We start from the raw sequence: 23,759 nt of genomic DNA on the forward strand, positions 1-23,759 counted from the left end.
TACTGCAATGATTTTTTTACAACTAAACTAAAATCTTAGAAAAAAATACTGGTCTATATATTTGCCCTTAATCTTCTAAATTCAGCTTCTCACTAAGGCTTGTCCTCTAGTGTTTTCTGCTTGTTCCACTGTGCCTTTAGTCTACTGCTTTATCACCTTGCTCCTAAATTACTATACGATCTGGTAACTGGTTCTTTTACCTTCAGCAATCTCTGTCCACTTCAGTCAGACTAATCCTTATGAAACACTGGTTTCATCATGTCAGTAAAGGACTCAAGGACTGATTACAGCTCCCCACTTGAGATCAAGTCCAATTTCCTTACCTTGATGGTAAGCCAGTCATTCCTTCAACTTTATTTTCTGCTACTTTTCACATACACTCTCTATTGCAGTCTTGTTTGTGTTGTCACCATCCTCCTAAAAACTTTTTTTTAATCAATTTTCCTGCCACCAAATTGCAGCATATTATGCTGTATCATATTCTCTGTTTCAATTTCCCAATTCCTGTCTACTCAAAGCTCACTCATTTTTGACCTTACATAATATATAAACACTTTAAAAAACGACTCTATATTCCCTTCCAAGATGCACATATTTTGGCTCTGAAGTGTATACAAACGCACACATTCACATATATACACATTAGTGTCTAATAGGTTCGTAAACATTAGGTAATGATGCAATGTAACACTACATTCATCACTTGGTATATGGTGTCTATAGTAAGACTTCAGGTACTGATTCATATGTTGAAATATAATTAAGCATACACAAAATGTTTGAAATTTTAAGTGGATATATTTTGATTTGGCTTAAATAGATCTCACTCACAACTCTAGGTGTGAACCCTATTGAGGTTAAGCCTGTGACTGAAATTTTTCTGTTTATAAGGATCATTTTAGTGATGGTTAGAAGGACTTCATTTGAGACAATGAAAGAATAAATTTCGAGTCTTAATAGCTTTGAGGAGAAAATTGCAGTCTTATTGCTGGATAGATATGAAGTCTGTAACCACTGTGGTCATTTTTTGATTATGATAACAATTGAAAATTATATTGGAACTTTCTATAGGATTTATGTAATATCAGACAGTTAAGTGTCTGATTTTTTTGGTACATTTATTTTTGGTTCATATAGTTTTTACAATATATGTGATAGTTACCACTGTTGTATTCTGTATTGGATAAGGATACTGGGGCCCAGATGAGGAAACTAAGGCAGAGATAAGGAAACTAAGGCAGAGATAAGGAAACCAAGTCTTTATAGTGATTAAAATATAGGCAGTCTGTCCTAGAGCCTAAGCTCCTTACACATACCCTGTATAACCAGTCATCATATTTATATAATTTAGTCACAATGTAAGAGTCTTAGAGTCATAGAAAATATGGACAGGAACAAGATTCCCTTAAGGCATTGATTTAGGCATCATAACTTGCCTGAGTCTCTCCACACTTGAGTTACAAATGACAACATATCCTATTGCTTGTGGTTTTTATTATTTGGTTACTTTTGTCTGTTCTATTTGTTTGTGTGTTAAGTTAGGGTAGGACTCATCATCCTAATTTTATCACCATGTGTTCAGTGAGAGGATGAAAGTTATTCAGCATAATGACCAGAAGTTATGAACTTGGGGTGCTCACTACAAAATGACACCCTAAATCTATAATGTGACTCAAACAAATTTAAATTTTATGGGTCATGGTGAGTCTTATTTTTCCGTTTTTGATGTAAAGTGGCTAATTGCTCATGATGTCATAAAGCAAAATTCACCACATGACTCACCACATGACAAAAAATTTCTATTTCCTTTATCTTGCCTGCTCATACAGTATTGAATACTATAATTAGCACACAAATACTGCAAGACAAATCATTTAAATAGTATTTGATTCACAGCATCATTAGTGATTCAACACAGCACAATTAATTTTCCTTAATTAAACATATCAATCCCAGGGGATTGGATGGTTTGAAAGAATGCTATTGGCAGTTGATTTATTTATCTGTTGTTTGCTTTGTTGACTTACTCATTTATTACCTCCAGGTCGCTGAGCCTGATCAAATTATAGTGGGAAGTTAATATTATAAAATGGGAGTCTCCTGATTTGCATGAATGACCTGGTTACACCAATACTGTTCCTTCACATGAGGTATAAACATTAATATCATTAATGTGAATACTTGCACTGAGACATTACTATGGGCCAGTCCATTAAATGAAATTTCAACATCCTCTTCAAGCAAACCACTCTTCCCAAGCTGATGAGAATATGTTGGCTATAGCTGAAAATGTTTTCCTGCACTTCTTGTGGGTTGTTCTAGGAAGAAATTATAAAGTATGTGTAATGTCTCCCTTTTAACTTTCTCTTTCCAAACCATTTTCTACCCTTGGGATCATTTGAGTAATTCCCATTACAATTTTTTTCTGGTTTAAAGCAAAATTATCATATATGTTTTTTACTATTTACTTATGTAGTTTTTTTTCAGTTAGATTCCTGAGATGTACAGATGTATTTGTTTCAGTTGTGTATGTACAAGTAATACATAATAATGGAAAAAAATATCTAAAAGGGTAATGCAGTTAAATGATAATACTGAAGTCACTGAAATATAATAACACGTAGTTGGTAGTTGGTCACAATGTTTTGGACAGATATGAAGCATCTAGCTATATATTTACTTAGTAGTATCAACTATATTTAGAAAAATATGACCTCCAAGGCCTAGAATAGGGCTTATATGTAGTACAAGATTAATAAATATTTGCCATTATAATTCATTATATATGAGCATACATTTAAATATACATTATTACAAAATCTACATGTGTGTACTTTATGCATTTTTTCTAAACCTGCTTTATAATTTTAAAAACAATTATATATTGAGGTAGTCTTACATTTTTGCATTGCTAATACAAGACTTTACAATTATCCATATCTCTGATAGAGGCCAATCCCTGCTACTTCAGAGTCAAAGAAACTTCCAGCTGGATTTAACTGATGAAAAGATAGCCATGTTTTCATCACAATTTTTGAGTGGGGCAATCAAATAGGTTTTTCTAAACTCTGAAATAATTGAGCAGATATGACTTTCTCCTTTGCTGAAAGTCAGCTTGTATGTTCACTGGTCCAGTTATATATGGCTTCAAAATAGACTAATTCAAAATTCAGTGGCTTAAACAACATGAGTTTTTTGTATCTTTCCATTAAGTGCATCAGGAATTCAGGTAGGATGTGGTTGGACAATTGATTTGCTCACCTGAGATTAACTGGGGTGACCTGGGGAAGTCAGGCTGCTCTGGAGTGTCCCAGATGTTTTAACTGCCATGTGTGGTATCTTGGAGGGAAAAGCCAAAAGGCAGGGCTCAGCAGACCCCTTCCTCCTCACCACGTACTCGCTCCACCAGGGGTAGTCAAACTGATATGTTGGCTCTGGACTTCACAAGATCAAAGTAGAAGCCATGAGTCCTTTGAAGTCTAGGCTCCAAATTGGTGTGGTATCATTTCTGTTACACTCTATTGGTCAAAGTAATTGTTAAGTCAGTCCAGATTTAAGAGGAGAGGCCAGTAACCCCACCTTTTGATGTTCTAATTTTCAGCCATCTTTAAGTTTCCATGCTGAAAATAACCGATTCCAATATTTTTGTTTTTTATCAAGGGGAAACAAAACAAAATAAAACAAAACAGGAAAGTTACCTGAAAATGATGCACATATGGCATAAATTTCTCAAATTAAAAAAAAGTTAACTTTTATTGAGTTTTGAGAGATTGAGAGACAGAGTGTGAGTTGGAGAGGGGCAGAGAGAGAGGGGGGCACAGAATCAGAAGCAGGCTCCAGGCTCTGAGCTGTCTGCACAGAGCCCGATGCGGGGCTCGAACTCACAGACTGCAGGATCATGACCTGAGCCGAAGTTGGATGCTTAACCAGCTGAGCCACCCAGGTGCCCCTAACATCTCAGTTTTTAATGTTTGCATCTCACACAAAGTATATGAACATTGATTCTTTTTTCCCCCCATTTTTTAAAAATACACAGCCCTAGACTTGCTCTTCCTCCATAAATATTTAGGAGAGGAAGAAAAGGAAAAGAAAACCTAGAAAACCTTCAGTGGTTTAATTTATGCATGCTGATTATAAAACAGAGTGAGAAAGCAACACATTATTCCTAATTAGATTAGATTTTTTTTACTTTTTTTTGCATTAACTGAATGTCTAAAGTATACTCTTGAGTAACTAAAATAAGAGAATCCTATTTCTCCAGTCATCTTATTTTCTACCTATTCTGTTATACATTTGAGAATATAAATAAAAGGAGTAACCATCTATTGATAAGGAGATCTTGTTTGTTTTAGCTTGGCTGCAATTTAATTTCCTCTGCTCTTGAATTTCTGTAACCTTCTGCAACATTCATTTTATATTTAGAGAGCCTTTTTTCTTTTTTCTTTTTTTGAACCAATTTAAAGTAGTCTGTTTTTGAGAAGCTCCTGAGAATATTTGAAAAGCTATCTTCTTAATCTTATTGGATTTCAACTTTTGATTGTGTATACCTGAAAAATGGGCCTCGGAGCCTAGTCTGGCACTTACTGACATGTCGATATTATATCAGTGAAGATGCTTCAGTGTTGAGAAGTCCCCAGGACATGTAGTGATAGTTCTTTATAATTTTGAAAGTTTCATGAACAAATGCTTTAAAGATTCTCACTTCTGATTTCATTGAGAGGCTTAAAAAATGTTGAACAGATATGGTACATATTTTCCATTTTGATTTTCTCCTCTAATTGTTATAGACAGCAGTATGAATCTTTACCAAATACCTTTTTCAGCTCTTTTCTTGCTTCCTGTCCATTTCGGATTTTAATCTTTAATCCTACTACATTCATTTTTAAGCTCATTGGCTGTTATATATCTCTTCTGTCTGTCACCTGACAACTCTTCTATTTTAATCATGGTGCATTTCGAGAAATTCTGCTAGAGATAAAGATCACTAGGGAGAGATCTGACCTAGGTTTCACAAAAAGGAAAGCCATGTTTTAGTGAGATGGGGTGACAGTTGATGTGATGGTGTAGAGGGGAGGAAACAGGAGCCATTTGAAAAGAGAAATAGAAAAGTAGCATCTCAAAATTTCCCCTTCCCTGTTCGGCAGCATTGACAAGAGTAAGGCCAGTGTACACATAAGAAATGATAATAATAAAAGTGATAAAATGTAGAAACTTAAGGGAATCAAGGAGATGTAAAGATAAAAACCCATTTTACTTTCATTTAACTAAGAGGGAGTCAAGGAGACAGATAAAGTCCATTTTAACTTCACCTTAGTGTATTAATTTACATAAATAAGAGAGGACCAATTGATAGGATTTCATATTATCTACATTCCGATGTATTTGTGTGATGCTCTAAACCACACCAAGAAATAATTATAAGTATTCTTTTAATATATTCTATTCCAAATATATTTTTTTAATTTCAAATACATAAAAAAGAGAAACAAGGAGTCTGTGTTTACCTTTAGAAATGGACCAATGAAAGATAAATTACTGATACATAAAAAAGTCTATATTGGTAAGATAATATTTAATTTGTATGAGTGGCAACAATGTCTTTTGACTCAGTTGTCAGCACAACCATACATTATATGCTTTCTGCCCAAATTACCCTGGGCATTATAATTTTGTAGCTCAGTTTCCCATAGAAGGATAGATTCTATTTTCCCAGCATTATCTGATATTAAAAAATGATTAGCTTTAATGAAAAGAATCTAGAGAAGAATCAGACCTACATAACATAATCAACAACATCATCTGTGATATTTAATAATTGTAGCAAAAGATAAAAGTAAATAAGCTTTAATGTATGAAGCATATTATAGCACACAGGTTTATAAAAGAGGACTGTTTACTCAATATTTTTATTTAGTAGCCCATTAAAACTAATGTTAGTATGTTTTTAAAAAGAGATCCCATTTATTCAGGTAAAGAGGCACCAAGTTCCTCCATTGTTGGGAAAAAGAAATAAGAAAGGAAAGAGTGAAATTTAGGATATACAATAAAACCTTGTTTTGCGAGTATAATTTGTTTGAGAAACATGCTTGTAGTCCAAAGCACTTGTATATCAAAGTGAATTTCCCCATAGGAACTAACAGAAACAGATGATTTGTTCTGCAGTACAAAAATATTCATATAAAAATGATTACAATACTGTAATATAATACAACATAATAAAGAAAATACACAATATAAAGAAAGATAAACAAATTAACCTGTACTTAACCTTTGAAAACCTTTGTGGCTGGTGTGAGGGAGACAAGAGACAGGAGGGTTATTGTGTAGGCCAACTTTCACTCTCACTAATGGAATCACTGCTATCTGTTGGCTCAATGGAATCTTTTTATTTTCGTGTAACTTTAACAAGGAACCTATCCAATGACATTTGCTTTTCCCTCCTTTTGAGGATTTTGCAGAAATGTGGCATTGCATTGATGATCACCCACAATCCTGCAGTGAGAGAGAGAGAGAGAGAAGGAGAAGAACCATTGGCTCAGTTGTGATCATGTGACATTCGGTGTCATGTGCTATTCACATTGCAAGACATCACTCATTTATCAAGTTAAAATTTATTAGAAATGTTTGCTCATCTTGCAGAACACTCACAGAACAAGTTACTCCCAATCCAAGGTTTCACTGTACTTAGATTTAGTTTCAAGGAATCACTTCTCGGCCTTTTGGCTGAGATCAAGTGTAGAATTAGCTTCATGGAATGCCCTGAGAGCCCCAGGTTTACTCCTGCTGCATATGTTGACTGTTGAGAATCCAAAGACAGCTACCATATTCTTCAGTCATTTTAAAGACATCTGCATTTACCATTGTGTAACCCCAATATATCTAATACTGCCTTAAAGAAGTGCACATTCAGGGTATGAAAATTAAGAGCAGTGAAAAGGAAGACAAAGAATTATAGTAAAAATGAACATAGGACAAAAAATAAAAGGCATTGCTTCTTGATCTACAAAGCAACTATATGGTTAATGCTTACATTTCATGTATGTACTGGGAAGTAATCTTTGTGCCTTCTTCAGGCCAAATAAACAATGGGTATTCTGTCTACTCAATATAATGATCCTAGATATTGCCACTGTAAAAGCAGAAGCTTCCTCGATGTGGGGGGGGGGGGGGAATCACTGGAAGCAAGAATATTTTGTTACACAGCAAAAAAAAAAAGACCATTTTAAATCATAGCATTGAAAATGAATAATAAATAGGTAGTTTCCTTCCTTCTAATGTAATGACTATGGCCCATTTCCCACCCTTTATTTCATTTGGAAGAAAAACATTCCACAGCTAATAGAGAGCACACAGGTAAGAAATTAAATCATTTATTTTATTTACTTCAATTTGAGAATTTTTCTGAAGAGGAGCTTATGAAAGAACCAAGGCCATAAACATTAGTCACCAAATTACTTAAAAATTTCAACACCATTGAGAAACACTGACCATACTGTTGAAGTCACTCAGAAGAGATTATTTACATAATAACACCTGGCCACACAAGGATTTTCAAATTTTTCTACCAGAATTGAGCATTGAAAAAACTATATCTAAGATTCTGTAAAAATGGCCATCTATTCTATTGCCTCATCAAAGTTTTGAGATCCTATTTCTACTCTAACTGGCCAACAAAAATCTACAACAGCAAGAGTATGAAATTCAAATATTTGAGCAAGGTAAGGTATATGCTAGTATACCTAACAAAAAATCAGATTAATGAGGAAGTTTGATACAAGTCAAAGTCCACAACTGTTTAATATTCTTCGCATGTGAAATTAGTTGGTTCATCATTAATCATGTTTAGTTGCACCTGATTTTTTTTTTCTGTAGACTTAAGATGCCAATTTTATTACAGTGGCTGTTCTCAGGAGGTTTATAACAATGATCACAGCTCTGTTAATTATTTCACACATTTTGGGATTGTTTCAAAGTCAAGTAATTTTTTTTAAGCAAAGTTATCAGTAGCGAAAAAAAGATAATTTGTTTAAATGACTTCCATTATGTTAAGAAAACATTAGTATTAGGTTTGGTTATTTTAATAATTATATAGCTCATTGTTATTTATTATTTTCCAAGTAGAAAATTCTTTGTGTGTAGTAATCTTTTCTATTCCTTCCACTTAATATGAACCAATGGAAAAATCCTTAACACAATTTTTGCCTTCAACTTTCAAAGAGGTGAATCTCAACAGAACCAAAGGCATCCATAAAATACATTTCAAACTTCCAATATTATGAAAAAGCAATTTTGAGAGTTCTGCATTGTTGTCTGCAGAGTAATTTATAACAAAATAATGAGTTTCAGGTTTTTATATGGAGACGAGAAATAAAAAAATTAAATACTACATATTCAGTGAAAAGTATTTCTTAAAACCTCAAGACTCTCCAAATTCTCTTGATCTTCTCGTTAGCCATCAAAGTTAAACTATGGTAGTTATAATTATAACAAAAGAATTCTGTCCTTTGGCCAGAACCCATGTTATGGACAGACCAGGGTATATGATGAAGAGGTAAACCAGATAATAGACAAGGATTAAACAAATGTTTAGACCATAATAACATGATGGTGGTGGTGGTCAGTGGAAAATCAAAGGAATCAGTTATGTTATTATAGACTGAGAACAAACAGGAAGTGTAGGCCAATTATCAGGGAGGCAGAATGTTTTATGAAGAGCAAGGAGTTCTCTTTGAAAGTTAAGGTATTCAGACTTGCAAAAAGCATTTTCTTATGTCACCTTCTGATTTATATCTGAGTAGTTATTCTGTTGGTTTGTTCATTTTGGGCTTAATGATCCTCTGTGTACTTCCCTTGAAGGCCTAAAAGTTATTGTCCCTTTTTTTTTTTTTTAACAAAAGGAAGACACCAAGGCTTAGAAAAATTCCAGAAAGGCTAGATCACTGTTCTAGATCTCAGATCAGAATGGTGAGTTCTTGGATCGATTTCTTTTTCATATGGATTCCTAATTTCCTTCTGTATTGATGGGATTTTATGTTTCCTAATGTTTATAGCTGTATGTTGATGAATGGTAAGAGTAAAGCAAGCTATAGAAACATACTTTCCTCATAAACTATAAGGTAGGAATGCAAGACCCACTAGATACATGGTTTTAAAGAAGCTAAAAATTACTACTCTATTCCCAATTACATCAGATGTGAGTCTTTATGTTCCGTTCAATGATTCTCATTTAGGAAAAATTTTAGTGTCTCTCGGTAGGTGGGGATTTGTTATGCGCCTCCTAAATGACAATATAGATGTAACTCACTTGAAGCAAATTTAATATATGAAAATAAAGTTTACAAACTATTAAATTAAGGAGTTTTTATTCAATACCCAGTGATTCTCCATATAATTGACAAGTATCTGCCACCTGAATGACCAGACTCAAGTTAAATGTATGAGACCCTCTAATGAATTTAAGTATTTAACTATGATTCATGCACATCATAAAACTAATACACTTTTTCTTTTTTTTTTTGTTTTTTTGAAGGTGATAGTTGCTAATTTTTATTTATTTTTTATTTTATTTTTTTTTAAATTTACATCCAAATTGGTTAGCATATAGTGCAACAATGATTTCAGGAGTAGATTCCTTAATGCCCCTTACCCATTTAGCCCACCCCCCCTCCCATAACCCCTCCAGTAACTCTCTGTTTGTTCTCCATATTTAAGAGTGTCTTGGGGCGCCTGGGTGGCTCAGTCCGTTCAGCGTCCAACTCGGGCTCAGGTCATGATCTCACAGTCTGTGAGTTCAAGCCCCATGTCCGGCTCTGTGCTAACAGCTCAGAGCCTGGAGCCTGCTTCGGATTCTATGTCTCCCTCTCTCTCTGCCCCTCCCCCCGCTCATGCTCTGTTTCTCTCTCTGTCAAAAATAAACATTTTAAAAAAAGAGTCTCTTATGTTTTGTCCCCCTCCCTGTTTTTATATTATTTTTTTCCCTTCCCTTATGTTCATCTGTTTTGTCTCTTAAAGTCCTCATATGAGTGAAGTCATATGATTTTTGCCTTTCTCTGACTAATTTCACTTAGCATAATACCCTCCAGTTCCAACCACATAGTTGCAAATGGCAAGATTTCATTCTTTTTGATTGCCAAGTAATACTCCATTGTATGTGTGTGTGTAGGTATATATATATATATATATATATATATATATATATATATATACATATATATATATATATATATACCACATTTTCTTTATCCGTTCATCCATCGATGGACATTTGGGCTCTTTCCATACTTTGGCTATTGTTGATAGTGCGGCTATAATCCTTGGGGTGCATGTGTCCCTTCAAAACAGCATACCTGTATCCCTTGGATAAATACCTACTAGTGCAATTGCTAGGTCCTAGAGTAGTTCTATTTTTAGTCTTTTGAGGAACTTCCATACTGTTTTCCAGAGGGGCTGCACCAGCTTGCATTCCCACTGACAATGCAAAGGGATCCTCTTTCTCCACATCCTCGCCAACATCTGTTGTTGCCTGAGTTGTTAATGTTAGTCATTCTGACAGGTGTAAGATATTTGGTATCTCATGGTGGTTTTGATCTGTATTTCCTGGATAATGAGTGATGTTGAGCATTTTTTCATGTGTCAGTGGTCCATCTGGATGTCTTCTTTGGAGAAGTATCTATTCATGTCTTTTGCCCATTTCTTCACTGGATTCTTTGTTTTTTGGGTGTTGAGTTTTATAAGTTCTTTACAGATTTAGATACTAACACTTTATCTGATATATTGTTTGCAAGTATCTTCTCCCATTCCATCAGTTGCCTTTAATTTTGCTGATTGTTTCCTTTGCTCTGCAGAACCTCTTTATTTTGATGAGGTCCCAGTAGTTCAATTTTGCTTTTGTTTCCCTTGCCTCCAGAGATGTGTTGAGTAAGAAGTTGCTGTGGCCAATTCAAAGAGGTTTTTGCCTGCTTTCTCCTTGAGGATTTTGATGGCTTCCTGTCTTACATTTAGGTCTTTCATCCATTTTGGGTTTATTTTTGTGTATGGTGTAAGAAAGTAGTCCACGTTCATTCTTCTGCATGTCGCTGTCCAGTTTTCCCAGCACCACTTGCTGAAGAGACTGTTTTTAGTCCACTGGATATTCTTTCCTGCTTTGTCAAAGATTAGTTGGCCATACATTTGTGGGTCCATTTCTGGGTTCTCTATTCTGTTCCATTGATCTGAGTGTCTGTTCTTGTGCCAGTACAATACTGTCTTCATAATTACAACTTTGTAGTAGAGCTTGAAGTCTGGGATTGTGATGCCTCCTGCTTTGGTTTTCTTTTTCAAGATTGCTTTGGCTATTCGGGGTCTTTTCTAGTTCCATACAAATTTTAGGATTAGTTGTTCTAGCTCTGTGAAGAATGCTAGTGTTATTTTGATAGGGATTGCATTGAATATGTAGATTGCTTTGGGTAGTATCGACATTTTAACAATATTTGTTCTACCTATCCAGGAGCATGGAATCTTTTTCCTTTTTTTATGTGTATCTTCTTCAATTTCCTTTATAAGCCTTCTATAGTTTTCAGTGTATAGATTTTTCACCTCTTTGGTTAGATTTATTCCTAGGTATTTTATGCTTTTTTGTGCAACTGTAAATGGGATTGATTCCTTGATTTCTCTTTCTGTTGCTTCATTATAGGTGTATAGGAATGCAACCGATTTCTGTGCATTGATTTTATATCCTGCAACTTTGCTGAATTCATGAATCAGTTCTACAAGGTTTTGGTGGAATCTTTTGGTTTTCCATATAAGTATCATGTCATCTGCAAAGAGTGAAAGTTTGACCTCCTTCTGGCCAATTTGGATGCCTTTTATTTCTTTGTGTTGTCTGATTGCAGAGGCTCAGACTTCCAATACTATGTTGAATAACACTGGCGAGAGTGGACATCCCTGTCTGGTCCTGACCTTAAGGGAAAAGCTCTCAGTTTTCCCCATTGAGGATGATATTAGCATTGGGTCATTCATATATGGCTTTTATGATCTCGAGGTATGCTCCTTCTATCCCTACTTTCTTGAGGGTTTTATCAAGAAAGATGCTATATTTTGTCAAATGCTTTCTCTGCATCTATTGAGAGGATCATATGGTTCTTGGTCCTTTCTTTTATTGATGTGATGAATCACGTTAATTGTTTTGCAGATATTGAACCAGCCCTGCATCCCAGGTATAAATCCTGCTTGGTTGTGGTGAATATTTTTTTAAATGTATTGTTGGGTCTGGTTGGGTAATATCATGTTGAGGATTTTTGCATCCATGTTCATCAGGGAAATTGGTCTATAGTTCTCCTTTCTAGTGTGGTCTCTGTCTGGTTTTGGAATCAAGGTAATGCTGGCTTCATAGAAAGAGTTTGGAAGTTTTCCTTCCATTTCTATTTTTTTGGAATAGCTTCAAGATAATAGGTGTTAACTCTTCCCTAAATGTTTGGTAGAATCCCCCATGGAAAGCCATCTGGCCCTGGACTGTTGTGTTTTGGCATATTTTTTATTACTAATTCTATTTCTTTATTTGTTAGGGGTCTGTTCAAATTTTCTATTTCTTCCTGTTTCAGTTTTGGTAGTGTATATGTTTCTAGGAATTTTTCCATTTCTTCCAGACTGCCATTTTATTGGCATATAATTGCTCATAATATTCTCTTATTATTGTTTTTATTTCTGCTGTGTTGGTTGTGATATCTCCTCTTTCATTCTTGATTTTATTTATTTGGGTCCTTCTCTTTTTCTTTTTGATCAAACTGGCTAGTGGTTTATCAATTTTGTTAAATTCTTTCAAAGAACCAGCTTCTGGTTTCATTGATGTGTTCTACTGTTTTTTTGGTTTCGATAGCATTAAATTCTGCTCAGATCTTTATTGTTTCCTGTCTTCTGCTGGTTTTGGGTTTTATTTGCTGTTATTTTTCTAGCTCCTTAAGGTATAAGGTTAGGTTTTGTATCTGAGATCTTTCTTCCTTTTTTAGGAAAGCCTGGATTGCTATATACTTTCCTCTTATGACCGCCTTTGCTGCATCCCAGAGATTTTGGGTTGTGCTGTTATCATTTTCATTGGCTTCCATATACTTTTTAATTTCCTCTTTAACTTCTTTGTTAGCCTATTCATTCTTTAGTAGGATGTTCTTTAGTCTTCAAGTATTTGTTATCTTTCCAAATTTTTTCTTATGGCTGATTTTGAGTTTCATAGCATTGTGGTCTGAAAGTATGTATGGTACAATCTCGATCTTTTTGTATTTGCTGAGGGCTGACTTGTGTCCCAGTATGTGGTCTATTCTGGAGAACATTCCATGTGCACTGGAGAAAAATGTATATTCTGCTGCTTTAGGATGAAATGTTCTGAATGTATCTGTTAAGTCCATCTGGTCCAGTGTGTCATTCAAAGCCATTGTTTCCTTGTTGTTTTTTTGATTAGATGATCTGTCCATTGCTGTGAGTGGAGTGTTGAAGTCTCCTACTATTATGGTATTACTATCAATGAGTCTCTTTATGTTTGTGATTAAATGATTTACATATGTGGGTGCTACCACATTTGGTGCATAAATGTTTACAATTGTTAGGTCTTCTTGGTGGATAGACCCCTTAATTATGATATAATGCCCTTCTTCATCTCTTGATACAGTATTTATTTTAAAGTCTAGATTGTCTGATATAAATATAGCTACTCTGGCTTTTTTTTGTTGTTGTCCCTTAGCATGATAGATGGTTGTCCATCCCCTTACTTTCAATCTGAAGGTGTCTTTAGGTCTAAAGTGGGTCTCTCGTAAACAGCATATAGACAGATCTTGTTTTCTTATCCATTCTGTTACCCTATGTCTTTTGATTGGAGCATTTAGTCCATTAACATTTAGAATGAGTACTGAAAGATATGAATTTATTGCCATTATGTTTCTTGTAGAGTTGGAGTTTCTGTTGGTGTTCTCTTGTCCTTTCTAATCTTAGTTGCTTTGGGCATTTTATTTAGTTAGTTACTAATTAATTAATTAATTCATTCATTCATCTTTTCTCTCCTTAGAAAGTCTCACTTAAAATTTTTGCAGGGCTGGTTTAGTGGTCACAAACTCCTTTAATTTTTGTTTGAGAAACTTTTTATCTGTCCTTCAATTTTGAATGACAGCCTTGCTGGATAAAGAATTCTTGGCTGCATGTTTTTCTGATTCAGCACATTGAATATATCCTGACACTCCTTTCTGGCCTGCCAAGTTTCTGTGGATAGGTCTGTTTCAAACCTGATCTGTCTTCCCTTGTAGGTTAATGACTTTTTTCCCCTTGCTGCTTTCATGATTCTCTCCTTGCCTGATTATTTTGTGGATTTGACTATGATATGCCTTGTTGATGGTTAGTTTTTGTTGAATCTAATGGGAGTCCTCTGTGCTTCCTGGATTTTGATGTCTGTGTCTTTCCCCAGGTTAGGAAAGTTTTCTGCTATAATTTGCTCATATAACCCTTCCACCCCTATTTTTCTCTCTTTCTCTTCTGAGACCCGTCTGATTCTGATGTTGTTCCTTTATAATGAGTCACTGATTTCTCTAATTCTTAAATCATGCTCTTTTGTCTTAATCTCCCTCTTTTTTTCTGCTTCATTATTCTCCATAAGTATGTCCTCTATATTGCTGATTCTCTGTTCTGCCTCATCCATCCTTGCCAAGGCAGCATCCATTTGAGATTGCAAGTCAGTTATAGCATTTTTTGTTTCATCCTACTAGCTTTTATTTCTTTTACCTCTGTAGAAAGGGATTGTAATCTATATTTGACTCTGGCTAGTATTTTTATTATCGTGATTATAAATTCTGGTTCAGACATCTTGCTTGTATCTGTGTTGGTTAAGCCCCTGGCTGTCATCTCTTCCTGCTCATTCTTTTGGGGTGAATTCCTTAGTTTTGTCATTTTAAAGTGAGAAAAGTAATTAATGAGGTACAAAAATTATAATTAAAAAATAAAATTAAAAAATTAAAGACAAACACACACAAAAATCAAACAAATGATGCTAAATCCTAGATGTGTTTTGATCTGCGTTTTCAAAGTGGCTTGAATGATTAGACAAAAAAGGAGAAAAAAAAGGAAATCAATTGAAAATTGGAAAAAATGAATACACTGCAGTAGATTAAAATAAAATGATGGAAGTAAAATAGAGTTTGAAAAAATTTACACAAAAGTAAAAAATATAGTAGAAAAAAATTAAAAATATTTTTAATAAAAATTGAAAATAAAAATGAATTTTTTCTCTTTCTGTATTCAAGAAAAAGAAAAGAAACGAAAAAGAGAAAACCAAAAAAGAAAGAAAGAAAATTGAATAGATGGACTGGTGAACAGACTGAAATACAACTGAAATTACTTCGTTTTCCCCTAGAAGTCAAACTATGAAGCACTTTATAGTCCATACACTAAGCAGGTGGTGAGACTTGTGTTCCTCAAGAGCAGAGTTGGGGTTTAGTGTAATGAGTGGGGTTGAGTGGGGTTTAGTGTAATGGCTGTATTCTCCACTAGATGGCGCTGCTAGCCTATTGGGGTGGATTGTTGTTATACTTGTAGGTGTGTATGTGCATGCGCAAGAGCAATGAAAATGGCGTCACCCATCCGCCCAGACTCTAGTATCAGTACTCTGTTCTCCCCAATCAGCATTTGCACACCTATCCTTCGTCTTCAGCTTCCGTCCACTCCCCACTTCCACACTATCCATGACCAAGCCTCAGGTAGCACCTCCCTCCTGAGTTTTGTCTCAGATGCGGCTGCCTTCCTGGGCCACCACTTCTGAGGAACTGAGGCTTTGACCCGCTCTGCCCCCTCTGCAGAAGGTCTCACTGAGCAATGGCCAGGTGCCAGCTGCACCCAGGAGCACTTGAGGGACCATGCTGCTGCCGATGCCCAGAGACTGTGTGCCATCCTGCCTCAGGAAAAGTTCGTGAGACAGTGTAGTAGCAGCACCTCAAGGATTATGGAAAATCACAACACACATCTGGCACCAGGCTTCACCCCCAAGGACTTTGTTCTAGCACCAGCAAATGTGGCTGTTCTTTGGGGTCTGCTGGGCTCAGACCTCACAACCCCTACCAAATGTCCTTCTAGCAGTGGAACCGCTTCTCCCTGTGTGGCCCAAGAACCTCCCAGATCCCACTCTGCTCCTGAGGATTTGCCCTTCCCACCAGGGCACCGCCAGGTATCGAGCTGCAGAGTTTCAGTCTCTGTACTCCCCCTGTTTACAGTCTTAATGGAATTTAAACCTCCTTTCTCCCTTTTTAGTTTAGTCCCTGCCGCTGTTTCCAATTTTCCACTTTCTTTCCAGCTGCTTTTGGGGAGAGGTGCTTTTCCCATACCCCCCCACCCCACGTAAAAGCGTTCTCCGTCAGTCCTCTCTCCACATGCAAAAGTGGCTCCCTGTCCTCTGCAGTTTCTCTCTTCCCAAGTTCACCTCTCCACACCACGTATCTGCTGAATTCTGTGGTTCAGGTTGTGCAGATTGTTGTGTTAATCCTCAGATCAGTTTTCTAGGTGTGCAGGATTGTTTAGTGTTGGTCTGGCTCACTTTTTCTTTGTTTTTGAATTGTTCACCTATATGTGGTTTTGATTCTGGTGATCAAGACAGAGAGAAGTAGGAAAGGCTGGGTATATTCAGAACTTTTTCTTCTATGTCAGAATAAAAATACATAAAATTTTTAAAAATTAGAATTAGGTATAGCATATGTAAATATTGTTAGCTAATGAAAGACATGAATGAAATATCCTCTGGTCTGATTTTTAATATTTAGAAGTGAATTCTCAAATTTTGGTCCATATACAGTCTTTAGGAAATTTTTGTTTTTAATAGGGACGTGTGTCTGTATGCATATAATTTATTTACAATTCAGGAATGATGCTAAATTATGGTTAAAAGGTACAAAAGTGCACAGTTGGGGCGCCTGGGTGGCTCAGTTGGTTAAGCATCAGACTTTGTCTCAGGTCATGATCTCACAGTTCGTGTGTTGGAGCCCCGTGTCGGACTCTGTGTTGACGGTTCTGAGTTTGGAACCTGCCTCAGATTCTGGGTATCCCTCTTTTTCTGCCCCTCCCCTGCTTGTTCTCTGTCTCTCTGTCTCTCAAAAATAAATAAGCATTAAAAAATTAAGAAAAACACAAAAAACAAAATGCACACTAATGCTAAGTCTATACTTTGCAGGTTTTGCTTATAATATATTACATAGCTCTCTATGAAATGTTTTATATTTCTTTTGGATGTTCTTTTTTAAGACTTTGCCACTGTTAGGTCTATGTAAAAGGACAATTATTCTTTTTTTTTTTTGTTTTTTTACTTTGATAAGTCACTAAAAAGTTTCATGTCTCATTTTCTTATCTACCACTCTAAAATCTTTAAAAAAATAAGTAAATAAAAAATAGATAAAACAGCTTCCTCCAGAGTTTTTACATGTATTTGTGTTCAGTAAGATTATTTATGGACTCAACTCATTAAAGTATTTTAAAAGGATCCTTAGCAAGGTGAGCATTAGACAAGGAAATTAATTCAGTGCTGAGAATATAAATAGAATACTGTAATCATAAAAAATATAATAGAAATCAGCACTTTCTCATCCAACATAAACTCCTTTAAAAAAATCAACCAGCTTCTGTAATTACATTTTTATTGTGTTTTTTTATTTACACCATATTCCTCTGGTAGGTAAGCTCATAATTACAGACAGCCCTGCCTTTATGTATTTAAATTAAAGTCAAATGGTCCCAACTCCCAGGTTTTTTTTTTTTCTTTTGTTCAGTAACTAAACAAAAAAAGAATAAATCTGGTTCTTGAGAAAACAAATTAAAATTGATGGACAGAAATATTGCCATATTTCAACATACTGATTAGGAAAAAGATAAAAGATCTAGACACTGTGCTAAATGTTTTGTAAAATCAATCACGTTTCATCAAGATGACCTTGTGAAAAATATACATATATTTTGAAACTGAATTTTGCTAATATCAGAAATTTCAACACAAAGGGACTCAGAACAAAAGGTTGTTTAATAGCTCTCAAATGTGGAGTTTCCAGAAGTAAAGGTAGTTTTAGTATTAAGTAGATCAAATGGCACAACAGCATCACTAAGGATGTAGCATTTTCATTCCCTCCTCTCTGAACTCTGTATCATCAGCATCATGCTAAGATGGTTCTGTATGGAAAAGCATTGGTAACAATTCCTAGTGCCTAAGGATTCTTTGTCTATGTCCAGGGAAAGAAAAGCATTCTTTGTCCCAATATTACAAGTGTTTTTCAATTTATTATATCTGGATTGACTTAAGTTGCAAATATTCTCCTGACTCCATCATTTTGGTCAGAAAAATGTAATGCGATCATTGGTTAAGTCACTAATGGCCCATCCTTGGCTGTTTGGGAAACAAGTAGTTGTCAAAACAAAATTTGGGTGTTATTAGATAAGGAGAGTTAGAAAATAGTGGCTATGTTGGTAGATACGGAATGTCCACTGGAATATTAGGATCTGTAATAAATGAGGGAACTGGGGGTACCTGGGTGGCTCAGTCGATAAGGCATCTATTGATATCAGCTCAGGTCATGATCTCACGGTTGGTGAGACTGGGCCCTGCATTGGGCTCTTCACTGGCAGTGTGGAGCTTGCTTGGGATTCTCTCTCCCCCTGCCTCTCTTTCTGCCCTTCTTTCTCTCTCTCTCTTTCTGTCTCTCTTTCTCAAAAATAAATAAACATTTAAAAAAATCTTAAAAATAAGTAAGGAAACAAAAAATAAGTAACTTAACAATGTTTACCTGGAGTTGAAAGCAAGTCTGTACTTGAATTTTTTCATAACTTCAGTTCTACAACTTTCAATGCCATGAAAATGACTGGATTTTATACACTCCCGTGAGTAGTACATGCCACACTTGTACTAGGTACTTGGTTTGTCCATTCTAACGTTACCAGATTTATTAACTGATTTTGTATGGTTTAGGTTGCTATCTTTAAAAAAAATCAATGAAGACGTTTCCAATTTCAGATTTTTGAATAAAAAATGATCAGGTGATTTTAGAAAATATGTCCTTACACTATGAAATGTATTATATTCAGGTTATTAAACTATTAACTTAAGGATAAATATATATTAAGTTATATGGCAGCTGTTCTCCAAAGACATTGTATGATAGTTACTCTCATTTCTTTGTGTTTGTACCACACCTCACATCAAGCGGTAGAATGTATGTACCCTCCGCTTGAATTAGGGCTAGCCTGTATTACTGGCTTCAACCAATAGAATATTGAAGAAGTGACATTCTAGAAACCCAGGCTTTTGAGGCTTTAAGGAAGCTTTCACTTTCTAGAAGCCACATTGTGAGGAAACCCAAGCCGTATAAGGTGGTCACATGGAGAACTAATTTGCTCTGATTGTCAATCCCATCTTAGTTCCTACCCAACAGCCAGGACTATATAGTGAACCGTTTTGAACATTTCAGGCCAATTTGAGATTGACTTAATGGCCTGGCATTCCATGGTCATCTAACCTTGGCCCAATCAATATCAAATGGAGCAAAAAAAAAAAAAAAAAAAAAAAACAAAAAAAAAAAACTGTAGGGCTGAGCCAAACCATTTCACAGGCTAGTGAAAGGTAAGAGTATTTTTTGTTTTAAGGCCCTATGTTTTGTTATGGCTTATCATGCAACAATGGACAATATATGTGATATAAGATGGTCAACATATGTGATGTGGTTCTTAAACCAGCCTGTGATCCCTGCTTATTATACCATTGGCAAAAAAACCTCAGGCAAAATTTAACTGTGTCTAGACTATTCTTGTTTCCTAAGTATAATTTTCTGCTTCCTACCATGTTAATCCACACCCTAGTTTGGTCTATACTTTCTAGTTCCAAAAGTAGTGTGTTAGACTGAGAATTTTCTATACTTTTTTCTTCAAATTGAGAAAGTTCAGCATCTAAAGGAGAAATATATTCATATTATGGTATTTATAGCTATTTCCATCTCTATTAATAACTGGACAGATTTATGCAAAGCTTCACTCAAGGAAAACTCACCCCCTGTCAAAATGTACTAGGTCGACTCACCTGCAGCTATTGCCTAGAATTTTATTTATTTATTTATTTATTTTTTATTGCGGGGTTGGGTTTCTCTTCTGATTGAAAGTTTACAGACCTTCAACTACGAGGTTAAGAGATAAAATTCTGGGGCCATGAATCATTTTAAAGAACTTCTTCTAAACTAGACAAAAATTTTGATTGTTACTTTTTATATAATCCTATAAACCTTCCCCTCCCACTCTTCTCTACTCTATTTCCAGGAATTTTGTTTATAATCATGTCATACCCATTTTTGTGAGGACTATACTTGCATAAAGCATCTTAAAAATTTTTACTAAATTAATGTCAGGCAATTAATTATAGATTATGTGATTACACTTAAAAAAATATATCTTTTATTTTTCTGACCTGAGCAAACCCAGTAAAGAGACCAGAACTGAATTAGGAGAGAAGACATTACATATGATGGTCTGAAAGCCATTAGCAGTGGCTGGCGTGGGATTTACCAGTTTTAGTATTCAGTGTATCTTTAACATAATGTATAATCTATAGTGCACAATAAAAATGAAAACCTCAAATCATATTTTCTCTGTAAGCTTGATTTTTTAATCACATGGATAGATAAGTTTTGAAAGAAATTTACTATAGATAAGTTTGATTAGAATAAGTATGTGTTTTTTTTCACCGACTAACTTATCAACAGATATATCATCTATACTATCCTACTATAATATTCATCCCTTCATTAGCGGAACATAATTTTAGACACTCACTAAGAACCTCTAAGCCTATTTAAAGTACATTTACGATCATCGTATTAAGTTTTTGTATTATCAAAATGCATATGGTTAATAACAGGTAACCCCAACCAATATAGAGCATTGTAAATGTCATTTAATTTTGTCTGAAGTTGTCTTCTGGAGCATGGCATTTAAGGAGGCATTAAAAAAATCAGCACTCAAAATAATAGTTTAATGCAGGATTTTAAAAAATGAAAACCAACACAAAAAGTCCATGGTGAACGGAATATTAGCTATTCAAAGAAGGGGTCTGTATTGCTGATTTTTCCTTTTTTTCCCAGGCTCCAAAATGGCAGAGTGTGACACTGCTCACTACCTGTGTCCTCAAAGATTTCCCCCAAGGGGGAGACAAAGAGGTAGAACACAAGTACATGGAGTGTTGGGTACATTGGAAGTACATTATCTGTCACTAGTACTGGCATGGTAGACTAACTGATGCCTTCCAGAATAAACAACACTGCTCTTGCTGTTGCTGTGGTGAAATTACTTTTATGGAAAGAAATACCTGATACCCAGGTCTACCTAAAAACTGCTCCTCAAGATCATGATTCCTTCAAGTATCTTCTCTCTCATTATTAATTGGTTAGGAGAGAAAGAGCTAATTGTTTCTAATTTGAATTTGATGTACTCCTATCTAATTTGCAATTAAAGAGTTTTTTACAAAGTTAATGAATCTTCATCCCCTTCATCTGACTATCTCTGTTACAATTTTGCAAATCAGCATATGCACAAAAATGGTACATTTTTGTTGAGTTGTCTGACCTAACAAGCATTAAACATTTGTGATCTAATTTCTCTGAAAGCTTCAGCATTTTGGTACTGACATATTGCTAATGTGAAGAAATATGACTTTATTCTGCTGACTACTAATTAATCTTGATAATTATATCATCTCTCAAGCATATTCAAAATCAGATGTGAGAAATAGTGTCTATGAAGTAAAAAACGTCTTTATCTGCACAAATGCCTTGCTATCTAGAAAAGACTTCAGCTGAAGCCTCACTTTTAGATAAGTGGTTGATTTGGCAATTATCGTTCTCAAATTAAGAGGTTTTAAAGGAAAAGAGTATTAATTTGTATGTGTAGTTTGCACATTGTGTTTCAATGAGACATTGAAATGTTTTTAAAATTTTTTTTTAACATTTATTTATTTTTGAGACAGAGAGAGACAGAGCATGAATGGGGGGAGGGCCAGAGAGAGAGGGAGACACAGAATCTGAAGCAGGCTCCAAGCTCTGAGCTGTCGGCACAGAGCCTGATGCGGGGCTCGAATTCACGGACCATGAGATCGTGACCTGAGCGAAGTCGGACACTCAACCGACTGAGCCACCCAGGCGCCCCGAAAAGAAATGTTTTTAATATAGCATATAAAACTACAAAATTATAGACAGTTACATAATTTTCTTTTATCCTTAAAATAACTCCACAAGGATGATATTTTTTAACTCCAATTTTTATGAAAAACTAAGGAGACTTGGATGGTTTAAATAACATATCTAAGTAAGCTGAAACAATAAGCTTAGAGCTAAGCTGTAACCAAGCTAGTGTTCAAAGTATATTTCTTCTTAAAAAAATTTTAAAAACACATCTCTCCATGATATTAATTCCTTTGCTTACTGTATTTAGCAAACTTCCCACTTCATGTATATTTTACACTTCTTATTTGTTCCTAAGACTCCCACAACAAATTGCCACAGACAGAGTGGCTTACAACAACTGAAATGTATTTTCTCACAGCTCTAAAGGCCAGAAATCCAAAATTAAGGTATCAATAGGGTTGGTTCATTGTGAAGGGTCTGAGGGAGAATTTGTTCCATGACTCTCTCCTAGCTTCAGTGAGCTTTTAGCAATCCTGGCTTAACTTTGATCTCTGCCTCTGTGTTCACATGATCTTCCCTCTGTTTCTCTATGTCTGAACTCTCCCACTCTTATTGGATTTAGGGTCCACCCTAAATCCAGGATTATTTCATCTCAACACCCTTAATTACATCTGCAAAAACCCTCTTTCCAAGTAAGAAAGTACCTTCATTCACAGGTACCAGAGTTAGAACTCGGCCTTATGTTTTAAGGGTGTACAATTCATCCCACTAGATAGGTTTTATGTTTTCTGTTGACAATAATACAAGAGTATAGATACATCACCAATTATAGAAATAGTTAGAAATCAAGTTATTTATAATGATTTATTGGGGCGCCTGGGTGGCGCAGTCGGTTAAGCGTCCGACTTCAGCCAGGTCACGATCTCGCGGTCCATGGGTTCGAGCCCCGCGTCGGGCTCTGGGCTGATGGCTCAGAGCCTGGAGCCTGTTTCCAATTCTGTGTCTCCCTCTCTCTCTGCCCCTCCCCCATTCATGCTCTGTCTCTCTCTGTCCCAAAAATAAATAAAAAACGTTGAAAAAAATTTTATAATGATTTATTGTATTAGAAGTCCACAAAGTCATTCTTTTCATATAAGAGGTTACAAATACCAGAGACAAGCATTTAAAGAGATTGGGTTTAAGGGAGGAAGATAAGATCTTGATTGGGTTTATTATGTGTTTTCCTTCAGTGTCCTATCACTGGTGGGAGTGAGATCACTGTTAAAAGTCAAAAAGTAGACACCTAGATAAAGTATACTGGATGCTAAGGAGATAACTTATTTTTGCTTCTTTTGGCATTATCCAAATAATGCAAAGAAGTTCACACAGGGAAGCAAACCCTGCAATTAATGAACAAAAGGCACAGATTCTACTGGATAGAATGGTTTACTAATGAGAGAAAGAGTGAATTTGCTACTTTATTTTTGAAGCAGAATATATAACCTTTTAGAGAATTCTTCCTGACATTGTCATCCCATCTCTCTCCAATCATTTTTGATATTTAGCTTCAGCCATGCAGAACTAACAGTTATTAAGGGAAGAAGTATGTGCATCCGGTTTAACAGAACAGGACTAGTA

This window comes from Felis catus, chromosome D1 (genome assembly GCF_018350175.1).
Source record: "Felis catus isolate Fca126 chromosome D1, F.catus_Fca126_mat1.0, whole genome shotgun sequence".
Taxonomy (NCBI): Eukaryota; Metazoa; Chordata; class Mammalia; order Carnivora; family Felidae; genus Felis; species Felis catus.